General features: G+C 35.7%; 2 long non-coding RNA genes across 3 annotated transcripts in view; one reads left to right on the top strand and one right to left on the bottom strand.

The window, feature by feature from the left end:
- Window positions 1-8,670, bottom strand: part of LOC131382111 (uncharacterized) — a 54,428-nt gene extending 45,758 nt beyond the window's left edge. For both annotated transcript variants that reach the window (XR_009211283.1, XR_009211284.1), the window contains exon 1: window positions 8,499-8,670. This is a non-coding gene — a long non-coding RNA (uncharacterized LOC131382111). The remainder of the gene's footprint in view (window positions 1-8,498) is intronic.
- Window positions 8,671-8,828: 158 nt separating this feature from the next.
- The window catches only part of LOC131382112 (uncharacterized), a 165,188-nt gene continuing 161,308 nt past the window's right edge, over window positions 8,829-12,708 (top strand). The window contains exons 1-2 of the long non-coding RNA XR_009211285.1: window positions 8,829-8,917; window positions 9,610-9,646. This is a non-coding gene — a long non-coding RNA (uncharacterized LOC131382112). The remainder of the gene's footprint in view (window positions 8,918-9,609; window positions 9,647-12,708) is intronic.

The following is a 12,708-nucleotide window of genomic DNA, read 5'->3' on the forward strand; positions in this document are numbered from 1 at the left end:
TTTTATCAATTATTCATCCCATATAACTTAGTACTTAATATCTTATGCATATGCATATTAAGATGCATACTTAGTATCTTATGCATATTAAGTACTAAATAATATGGGATGAGTAATTGATAAAATTGTGCAGGGTTGGGAAACTCTTGCTTCCTGGAAGTTTATGGCTCTGAAGACTTACCCTCACATTCAGTTTCCACATTATTCAGTCTTGGTTCTACATTTCACCCATAAAATTTTCTGGAAAGATATCCACTCATATCAGTAAAATAGTTGTCTACTTATATTCTTTTCAGAGGAATTACAAATGCAGAAACCTCATAAGCAATGTGACATTGAAAACAGTGAAATAACAATATTATAGGGAATAAATCATAATATGTTTGAGTACTAAAAAGAAAGAAAATTGTTTCCATGTGCTCTAAAGGAATTTGAATTTAGTTTCCAGAATTTGGATTTCAATAAAGTACTTTTGAACCTTTTTCTATTATTATAATCTTAGTAACATTATCCTCATCAGGTTTGATTTGATTTTAATAGCAAAATACATTTCTATATGCTTGTCAAATAATTCTACTATTAAGATACTGCTGTGTATACAGTATTAAACATATCATTACCATAGCTGATACATGATAGAATTAGTCTGGTCTTCAGATCTTCATTAAATAATGTTATTAAAATTCCCTGCATTCCATGGGGGAACCACAGTGTGTCTGGTGTAAAACCTTTTGGATAGTCTTTGTGTCTAGTTTGAATTGCTTTTGTTCATAAAATTCTGCTATGTAGAGTTATTTCTGAATATCTCATCAGTTGAGATAAACCACAAGTACCTGAAGCGAAATGGATGTCTGTGTAATCTCAAGAAATCTTCAGTTTCAGAAATATGGGTTCACTGAAGAGCAAAATCAGTTAATCTTCAAAATAAAATGTAATGAACCAATAAAAGAACCACAGTTCAGATGGCTGACATCATACTAAATGTCTTCCAGAAAACAGAGATTTTCTCATAGTGTGTTTTTTGGATGAATTTTTCCCTTATAGAATATACAAAGACTCAATTGATTGAGAACTCAAAGCAATTGGTGGCTCTGATATGGGTTCATTGCCTCTATTAGATTAGAAGTAAGACTATAAATGACAGATAGTATCTTCTAGCCTCCTTTCTAATTAGAAAACAAGTAATACATATAGGTTTTCCATCTCATTATTGAACACAGATACAAATAAAAATGACTTATTTTTCAGAAAATTATAATAGCATAGAGATAAAAAATGTACAACTATTTTTATTTTAACACGGATTTCTGTTTAGTAGGGTAACAAAAGAAGTTGATTTTTCAGAAGTTAAATTGGCATTTTGTAATTTTATATTGTCATATAGAAGGTGATCTCAAGAAAAAACTAAAATTTTAGCTATAACTTGGCCACCAGAAAGTAATAGCTTTTTCCTTCAGGCATTAGTCGACAAAGTCATAGGAGGCTGCTTGTGCTAGGATGTTAATTTCCTGTTAAGTTTATGGAAAATAATAGACAGGAATTATTGAAAATAAGGGCGTGGCTATAGGAGAGGTTAAAACAAAAGTAACAGAACTCATGCCCAGCTTCATGTTTCTTTTGTGGGGGGTGACACAGAGAGTGGGAGTGTGGCAGGCAAGGTGGGATTGAGGAGGGTGAGAACCAGAGGAAGAAGCAGGGAACAGAGGGTGGAGACTAAGAGTAAAAACTGATAATTAAAAGAATTATTTGTTCTCAGTCTTTCTTTGTACCTTAAAAAAAAAAAAACTCATTCTCTGTGTGACTATTGGTAGAAACTGCCTCAGAATACCAGGCCCTGAGAAGCAAGAAACAGTCTGAATCAGTGGAGAGTACACTGGACTAGAAACCTGGTCATGTGTAAAGTCAGTGTCTTCCACAGCCTCAATTTTATCACCTGTAAAATAATGAGTTTACAGATTATCTGCACAGTTCCTTCTAGTTTTATTTTATTGTGATTTGGTAATTTAATAAATAAAGCCTTCCAGACAGACTTACTTGCTTTTATGCTTGCAGAATTCCAACTGAGGATCATAGACAACCTTCCCAGGGAAAGTTTGTACTAACTCATTAATATAAATTTAAATGGGTTTGCTCCGACTCCTAGAAATTTAAAGGTGGCTGATCAGATTCTCCCTATAACTAGTTTGACATCACTGAAACCTCTCATTACACATTTCAAGTCCAGAAAACAGAAGTTTTGTGAGCCATCAAGAGCCTTGTGGAGGTATTCTAACTATGAACCTATTTTGGCAGCAAATTTTATGAAGAAGAAAGAATTATCACTTTAATTCTAAATGCAAATCTATTTTAGATTTGAGTTCAGTATAATCTCATTAGATAAAAAACTCCCATGAGAATGGCAGCTGAAGATTTGGTTACAGGGCTTACATATTCAGGGACATGCAATGTGTTCAAAGGGTGAATTTTATGTTTTTTGAAGTGAAGAGGATAAAAATTAGTGATATATAATATTAGATGCCAACCATTAAGTGTTCAAAAGCAGTTCATGGGTAAGAATATTTACCCAACATATTCTTAAAGTTAGGAGACTCATGTGGTTTCTGGCATAAAAGCTGAGAGAGCACATACTGCAGTATTTGAACAAGGACATGGCAGAGTGACAAATTATATCAAAATCTGAGATGGATGGAGGCACATCTAGACAGAGGCTGGATTGTCCTAGGTTTGGATAGAGTTTAAAACTTTCATGGGGCTTCTCTTTTTAAGCTGCCATGGAGAGTAAGTGTAGTTCAAAAGCCAAACAAACAAACAAACAAACAAAAAAAAACCCAGCAATTGATTCTGCAGAATTTTAGTATTTAGTAACACTTTCCATTAATGGTACATTAATAAGTCATGTCTCCTAATGTACAAAGTATTGTGAAGCTTCCAAATTGTATCTTGTCAAACATAACAAACCATATTACAGGATTCATCCAAAAGGTGAGTGTTCATTTTCACCATTACTGGCAACTGAGAAATGATTTTACTATATGACTTATAGTACTGTCAGTAATGTCTATAAGTGAGCCAACTTCAGGAAAAACACATATCTCCATTAAAAAGACATGAATATGGAACAGTGCATAAAGGTGTAGGCTCTGGAGCCAGATCGCCTGAGCACAAACCTGGCTCCACCACTTACTAGCTATGGGAATATAGACAGATTACATACGACTTGTTTATACAGTCGGCCTCCATTTCTGTAGGTTTAGTATCCTTGGTTTCAACCAACTGTGATTTGAAAATATTCAGGGAGGAGAAAAGGATGGTTGTGCCTCTACTGAACATGTACAAACTTTTTTCCTGTTGTTACTGACTAAACTCTACAGTATAACAACTACTTACATAGCATTTGCATTGTATTAGGTATTGTAAGTAATACCTAATGTGTGTAGTTTATATGCAAAATACTACACCATTTAATATAAGGGACTCGAACATAATCCACGAAGGACTCCGTGGATTATGGTATTCTCGGGAGGTCGTGGAACCAATCCCCCACAGTTATGGAGAAATGATTATAACTAGATATCTGGCTTGTCAGAGCCTACATGTAACCAAGGTGAAATACTAGAGACACATTGCATTATACATTTCAAAGCTTCAGTGTTTCCACCTGCTAAATTATTAATGGGTTATTAATTGTATTTCTCTTAAAGTTATTTAGACTTAAAAGACTAATCTACAAAAGAGTTTATAACTATGTCTAACACATAGTGTTTAAAAAATAATAGCTATTAGAGTAGTATGATTATTGTCTGTTTTGTATTTCAAATATATTAATGCTTAGATAGCCAAAGGAATAAACAGGATTTGCTTTAAAATATGGTCAAAACAAAAAAATTAAATATTAAATATATAATTAAACATAAAATACCCCCAGTAAAATTAATAGAATTATAAAAGTAACAAATTGCATATCTGCCATCTGAAAAGTTGCATTTTGGCATATGGGGTAAAATATTAGCCCGTAGTAAGAGATTGAACTTTAGTGTCAGATTTGTCTATTTCTTAAGTTGTTAGGCATCCCAAAGATAGTATTTGTTAGGCAAACTTGCATTAAAAATTAAGGAAAGAGAGATTAAATACTAAACTAAGAAAAATAATTAGGCTTTTAAAAAGAATAATGTAACCTGTTGCTCTAAGAATTTCCTTTTTAAAATTCCTAGTGCATCTTTCATTTATTCATTGTTCTACAACCAGCTTTGGTTGAATATTACAGGAAATGTTTTAGTTAGGCAAAGTTTGTCTTGCTACAATCTTCCACTGTGGTTTTTGAGACTCTTCCCTTAATATACCCTTCTTTTATTGTGCCCAGTTGTATTAGTTTTCTAGGGCTGTTGTAATAAAGTATCATAAACTGTGCCTTAAAACAATAGAAATTTATTCTCTCCCAATTCTTGAGACTCAGAAATCAAGATGTTGGCGGGGTCATGCTCCCTCTGAAGCCTCTAGAGGAGTACCCTTCCTTGCCTCTTACAGTTTATGATAGTACCAGGCATTTCTTGGCTTGTGGCAGAAGAACTCTGATCTCTGCCTGTCTTCACATGGCTGTCCTCCTTTTGTGTGTGTCTGAATCTCTTCTCTTTTTATAAGGACAACAGCCATAATGGATTAGGACCTACTCTAATCCAGGATGACATCATATTAATTTGATTATACCTACAAAGACCATTTCCAAATAAAGTCATATACACAGGTATTATGGGTTAGAACTTGAGCATTATCTCTTTGAAGAAACACAATTCAACCCATAAGCATTTTTACCATGGCAACCCACTGAGTTTCTTCTTTCCCTCCCTCCCTCCCTCCCCCCCCCCCTCCCCCCTTCCTTCCTTCCTTCCTTCCTTCCTTCCTTCCTTCCTTCCTTCCTTCCTTCCTTCCTTCCTTCCTTCCTTCCTTTTTTCCTTCCTTCCTATACATCCATTACATAAAATGAACATCTGCTGTGTGTCCGACATTTTCCTAGGCAGTAGGAACACTGGATAGAGTGACATAAAGTTCCTGATCTCATGCACTTATATTCTGTTAGAAGTCAATAGACAAGTGACATTAAACATATAGAACATACTTGAGAATAATTTTTACAAAGATCAATAAAACAAGGAAAGAGAATCAAGAGATATGGGGGCAGAAGGGGATAGCATGTGGGTGAGAGGTACATTTCAGACTGGATGGTCAGTGCCAGCTAGCTGCCCTGCTACACATATCTATCTGAACCCAGTGTGTTGACTCATGCATGTAAAGTATTAAAAAGGTCTTTCTATAAATAACTTATTAAGTCAGAGGAGGGGTGTTAATATAGATTTGATTTTAGAATGTAGAAAAGATGGCTTTGAGGAAGGTCTTAGGCTGTATTCATCCTCCCAATATGTGCTAAGTGCTTACTGGGTGCCGGAGCTGTGTTAGGTCAGAGGATGCAATGGTGAGCAAGAAAAGGTGGCCTCTGCCCTCATGGGACTTCCTCTCAAATCCTAATACAATGTGGAAGGCATTCTTAGATAAGAAAGAACTAGCAGCTGATTGGTATATGGGGAGGAGTTAATTCGGATTTGACTTTACTTACATCTTTCCTCCTGATCTCTAGGCAAAATAACTGAATATAGTCTAATTAGTTGTTTTAAAGATATATTCTACATACTTATATCTTACTGACTAAAGGTCAGGTATCAAAATTATAGGGAGGTGAGAAAAGTTTTAGTGTAAGTGTTGATGGCTGACCTCCAAATAAACTACATTGTTTTCTTTGGATTCCCTTAATATGTTCTAGGATTATTTTTACAGAAATATTATGGTGGAAAATATTGTTGTGAGCTACATAGCCCAGATGTGAGTCATGAAAGCTGGTATAAACCAGATTTTATTTGATGATTTGTTTATTGACTTTTAGAATAGAGAATAAAAAGAAATAATGTAGTTTCATTTAAGAAAACAAATCTTCATTTTGTGAAGGACAAATCAAAGTTTGCTAAGTAGCTCACCTAAAAAATGACCTAACTTGTTACCCTGATTTCCTGTAGACTGTGTGTATCTGCCAGCTATTGTTTTACTAGGATGAGTGAATCTCTGCCAAAGGATTTAAAAGCTCTTCTAGAACTAGAAAATTCCTTAGGGTACAGAAATAAGATTTGCTGAGATAAATGTTCATCAAAAGGCAATGCATCAAGCTAAGGGAAAAATCTCCAGACACACAGGCATATTGTACATTTAGACTTTCTTCTATGTCATGTTAAAAATTATGAAATGAATCTGTTGCTAGTCTAGGCACCAGACTAAACCAGAATGAAACCTGTCAAGCTCTGTCTCGCTAGCGCTATGCCAGCCATGGTGAGATCAGAGGGTAACCATGGCTTTCACAGAGCACTTCCTCAGGTCCTTTTGGTGTCTTTCACTAAGACTAACATCACTAGTTCTGATCTCTTCTGCTTTCTGGAAGCACAGGGTAGATGGTTCCTTACTTCCCTTTTGTTGTATGTTTTATCCTGCATTGATACTTTTTTTCTCCACTTGGCCCCTGTCCAACACGTAACTTGTTTTACAGATTATGTATATGTATATATATTTATATATCTCCAAATGGAGGCGTTCAAAGTACTGTTGCAGGAAAATAAAAAATATATATTTAAATAATTTTAAGGCGACTATTAGTGTTTCTAACAAAGTTGGTGATCTAGGACTTTTCTCAGTGTTACTGGTTACTAGTGTTACTGGTATTTCTTAGTGTTATTGTACATAAACAATGTAGATTGACTTGGTGACTACTCCCAGTTTCCCATAGACCACGTATATAAAATATTAATTATAAAGTTAAGGTATAACACTGTCTATACGGCCTCTAGATGTTTTTGGTTCACTACAATGGAGCCTCATTTTAATGCTATTGTATGAAACAACCTAATTGATTTTATGAAGTTTTCAATATGTTTTTCTGTTACTTTTTTTATTTGTTTGAGGTTAAATTGGTCAAAATGGACCGTTTATGAGGCTGAGGACACAGATTGGGCCCTATTAGTCTGAAGTTTTATTCCCTTTCATAATCACGTATCGTACTGCCCAGATCATTAATCTTACCAATAGATATCATTGGTTACAGGGAGCAATCAGGCAAAAGGCTAAGGATGGGTTGAGGCTAATCTATGATGACTATGGGGGACTCTACCTTCTGATGTGTGACAGTAGGGTCACATTCAGAGATGAAGGTGATCATGTGGGGGGCACTATTTTTAATATCTACGTGATAGCATGTCACGTTATAGCTTAGATCTGTTGCATTACTCACCATAAAATATGATGGTAGATTCTCATGTTAGATGAAGCTCATTATCTTTAATTTACTGGGGAAAGGCAATATTAAACTTACAATTTGGACAGCTAAGGTTAGGACATTGCATTGTATAATAAGCCAACCTAAAACTTGATGGTTTCTAATAACAATAATCATTTAATTTGCTTACAAACCTGCAATTTGGATAGGATTTGACTTCGTTTCATGTGGTGTCAACTGGGACAGCTCAACTGGGGCTGCAGGATCCATTTCTAAGATGAATCACTTACATGGCTGGTAAGTTGGTGCTGTTAACTGGGAGATTAAATGGGCTGTTGACCAGGGTTCTCAGTTCCTCCCCACATGGTCCTCCCCATTGGGCTGTTTGGGCTCCCTCAACAGCATGCAGCTGGTTTCCAAGAACAAGTATCACAAAAAGACAGAAAGTGAAAGCTGCCAGCATCCTAAGGCCCAGAAACTGGTTCAGCATCTCTTGTGCCATATCCTGTTGGTCAATTAGTAGTCACAGAGCCCACTAAGATTTAAGGAGAGGTAATGTGGATCTCATCTTTTAATGGGAGGAGTGTTACATACTTTGTAGCTGTCTATAATCTACCACATACATTTCTTATGATGAGTATTATCTCGGCAAAAATATAGATACTCAGGCACTTCTGTCAGATTAGATTCTGCTAGTCATATTCCAAAACAATAGAAGCAAGTCAACAGATACCATGATTTAATAATTAGTGTTCTAGAAATCCATTCTAGCTTTTTTAGTCTTTTTCTGTTTCTAAGCACATACTGGTGCATGAATCCCTTGTAGTAAACTTGAAGTCATCCCCACGTCTGGACAGAAACAGGACACCCTGTCAGTGGTCTCCAAATATTATAGGTTATGCATCTCTATTATCACTTATAAAAAGCAAGTATTTCTCCTATATATGTGGTGAAGAACAAGTAGGGACCTATGTCACTAATTCTTATACTCTCTTACTGTCTTCTTCAGAAAACAGATAATTCCATGCCTTCATTCCTGTTACTGAAATTTTTTGAGCATGTACCATACGTGTACCAGAGTACTGCTATTTTGTTTACTTTATACAACAATTAGAAATTTTAAAAGCAAAAGATAAAAAATTTCAGAACTTGTAGTTTTATCCTCATATACATCTCATTTTAGGGAACTCACCGGTACTACTTTTCCCCCTTCCTTGGCTTTCCACTTTCCTCCACAGTCATTTGTGGTAGATAGTCTATAAGCAGTTGTTTCTCTTCTGACATGGGCATACTGTCATCATATCATGAAATGGAGTTTAATTTCCCCCTCCTTTAATCTGGGCTTGCCTTGATTTCTTAACCAATAAAGTGTGGCAGAAGTGATGTCATGCACTAACTTCTATAAAGGCATTCGGCCTCCCAATAGGCCTTTTAGAATGCTTGCTCTCGGAGGGCTCCCTTTTGGAACTCAGCCTCTATATTGTAACAATGCCAAGCCACATAGAGAGTCTATGTGTAGGTGGTTTGGTTGTCAGGTCAGCTGAACACTTAGCTGATAGCTAGCATTAGCTACTGGCCAGGTGCATGAGCCGTCTTGGATGTCCAGCCCAGGTAAGGCTTCAAATGACTGAAATCTTAGCCATCATCTGTAACCATATCAGAGCACTACCCAGATGAGGCCACACAACCATAGGATAATAATAAATTATTCCTTTAAATCACTAAGTTTATAGGTGGTTTGCTATGAGCAATGAATAACCAGATCATCATTCCTCTGCATTCTGTGTAATTGGTCTTCCAATTATTAATGCCCTTCTATGAGTCATGACTAGAGAATTATTTAAAATATTAAAATAAGGTATTGTTTTATAGATGAGGAAACTGAGACTCAGAGTTATTTACTCCAAGGGCAATCAGGAAATAAAGGGCCTGGAATTCAAAATACAGGTCTTATGATTGTTAAAGCCGACATTCTTTCTCCTGCTATAGCATTCTTCAGGTCGAGGCATTGTGAAATAATATTAGACATTGGTCAACATGGTTGCCTGGAATTCTGAACAGACCATAGCAGATGGAAGTTCCAGTTGGATCTTTGGGTTCCTTAGGGTATGGAAAGAGGTTAAACGGTTAAACAGTTAAACAAACAACCAGATTAGAAACAAATTTGGCATGGTCAAAGAATCTTCAGCAATGGAATGTCTCTAAAACCCTTCATAGGCACCCTGCTAATGAAAGAGCTTTTCTTTCTCTTAACATCTTTAATTTTTTTTTATTTTTTAAGTTTTTTTCTGAATATCTTCCAGGTTCATAGAATGGGATGCCCACTGATGACAATGCCAGGTAATTTAAGTAAGAACATCTTGCTCCCCATGCCTCTTCCCCCTCATTATCACTCCCCATCTCTTAATGCCATTTGGAAGGCTCAGAATGAACAGCTAGCAAACAGGATAGGAGATGATCAGAAAGGAAAAGTGTCCCTCATGCCCTTCCTAACTGAGAGGCTTTAAAAAGTGCTTTTTGTATTTTTAATTGTTTCATATATATATATATATATACACACACACACACACACACACACGCGCGCGCACACGCACACAACATATATATATGTATTTAAAAATATATTTTTTCTTTTTTCTTTTCAACTTTTATTTTAGGTTCATATACAATGCAGGTTTGGTACATTGGTGGATGATGTGTCACAGGGGATTTGGTGTACAGATAATTTTGTCACCTAGATAATGAGTATAGTGCCCGATAGGTAGTTTTTCAGTTCTCATCCACCCTTCTCTCACTGTTCACTCTCAAGTAGGCCCCAGTGTCTGTGGTTCCCTTCTTTGTGCCCATGTGTACTCAGTGTTTAGCTCCCACTTATAATTGAGAACATGCAGTATTTGGTTTTCTGTTCCTGTGTTAACTCGCTTAGGATGAGGGCCTCCAGCACCATCCGTGTTGCTGCAAAGGGAATAATTTTATTCTTTTTTATGGCTGTGTAGGATTCCATGCTGTATATATACCACATTTGCTTTATCTATTCCCAGGTGGGAGGCTTTATCCAGGAACAGGGGAAACAGCTGGAATATGGAGTGATGTTGGCATCACTTAATTATAGCAGGAGACTCACTTTCTAGGGGTCAGATTGAGACTGTATTTTGCAACCTAAAGAAAATATAGGCATTTTATTACGTAAGAGTTATCAAAAAGGTCACGATTGTATGATTTTTCAGCCATTGCAGGGGAAGAACTTCACCCACTGTGTAAATGTTAAAAACAGTGGGAGGCAAAATAAGATCACATTGCAATTTTGTCTGTTGGAATATGCTGGCTCACCTTGCCTGCCAATATCTTGGAAGGTATCTTACAGGTAGACTGCATTCTGCAGTGTTTTGTAAGGTGGGCAGAAATTTAAAAGAGAGAGCGACTATTTTGAACTTAGACCATTATCTCTTTTGGAACAGAAGTGAATTTTAAAATTTTAAGTAGAAGAGCAGAGCCATTCAGAGGTTTTAGACAATTTTGTTAAAATTGTGAAAATTTCAATATAAAACATTACAGTTATTCAATATAAAATGGAGTTTTTTGACAACCATATTATGTGACTTGCAATTTGTTTTGATGCTAGTAGGAGCTTTTTACTTCTTAGTGATTTTTTTGGAGGCTTCGCTCCTTTATGTTGCACCCTCCCTTTTCCCTTCCCAAATTGCTTCATCACAGAGTTATAATGAAACTAATACCTAACAAGAACCATATACTGAATTTTAATGTTTACTCTTTTTTTTTGTTTGTTTTTAAGATGAAGTCTCGCTCTGTCTCCCAGGCTGGAGTGCAGTGGTGCTAATTTGGCTCACTGCAACCTCTGCCTCCCGGGTTCAAGCAATTCTCCTGCCTCAGCCTCCCGAATAGCTGGGATTATAGGCGTCCACCATTACGCCCGGCTAATTTTTCTATTTTTAGTAAATGGGTTTTCACCATGTTGGCCAGGCTAGTCTTGAATTTCTGACCTCAAATGATCTGCCCAGCCCAGCCTCCCAAAGTGCTGAGATTACAGTCATGAGCCACCTTTCCAGGCTTGAGGTTTACTCTTGAGAGCAAGTGTTTCCATTGAAAACATAAGATATAGTAGTAAAGAGTGGGGACATCATATACTCCTTTCTGTGAGATATATACATTATGTAGAAATAGTCTGTATTTCAAAGATAGTAATTATTTACTGAAGGTTTTTGAAAATAAAGTGAGGGAAGTTTATTAATGTTGTTACTAATAACGTTCAATTCTGTTTTATGGATCTCATAAATATCCCCAAAGATACTAAAATTTACTGCTATGTATCTGGAAAGAAATATAGTTTATTGGTTAATCTTTTCTGTTTAATTTTACTTTTTAATGTTGCCTATATTTTTATTGAGAGAAACTCTCATTGCTTTGGATGATATTTCATCTCTGAAGGAGTTCACTGGGTTATTCAGACACATATCAACATGTTAGGAACTCTCATTTTTTTTTCTGGCATTATCTCCTATCTAGTTGTTTGGAATAAAAATGAAATCTTTACTATTCAGCATTGTTATGTGATTAGTTTCATCTGCTTTTGGAAATAGAAATAGATACTAGCTTATTCTGAATATGTACAGAGCAGTGTTCACCTTAACCCATTGTTTTGGTGCCATTCTTTGTTGCATGTAACTCTCACCTAGGCTGTTACATTTACTTGAAAATATTAATTGAAGGCCATCTTGCTTTACCAGTATATCTAGAGGAAGAGGACCCGCAAAAGAAATGCCCCTACATAACATTCTTTGTCATGTAAATGGAAGAAATATTCAGTGAATATAATGAAAAGCACAATAATAAAACATTTCATTCAATTAACTACTGTTTATTATATACTCCCTATTTTCTCAGCACAGTGCTAAAAGCAGGAGGTAGATAAGTGTAAGAAACAATCTGGTTTATGTTTCTGAGTGTAAGTGAAAATAGAGAAAATGCAGTGGAAAATGATCCTCTTCAGGGCACTTTGTATTCTATGTAAGATGGTTCTGTCACATGCTACTGCTTTCTGTAGCTTAGTATTAAAAAAATCCAACTTGGTAAGATATAGGAAAGTTATGTGGACTCATGTATATGTGTGCCTTCTCTCTAAAATGGAAACAAAATCATTTATTTGAGTTATCACTTTCCTTCGTAATGTGGTTCCTTGTAGTTTGTTCAATGAAGCTAATAATCTTTTTTATAAAACAGTATATTAAAAGTTAAAAAAATATGAAATCACTATGTAGATAGTGATTAACTGTTGAGAAAAATTCCTGTTTTTAAACTATCTGAATAAGATCTAATAATATGTTTTTTTTTCGTTTTATTAACTAGTATCTTCTTTCTTGGAAAAAAAATGTTCCCTTCAGGGT

The sequence above is a fragment of the Hylobates moloch genome, unplaced genomic scaffold (genome assembly GCF_009828535.3).
Source record: "Hylobates moloch isolate HMO894 unplaced genomic scaffold, HMol_V3 SCAFFOLD_2, whole genome shotgun sequence".
In the NCBI taxonomy this organism is placed as follows: Eukaryota; Metazoa; Chordata; class Mammalia; order Primates; family Hylobatidae; genus Hylobates; species Hylobates moloch.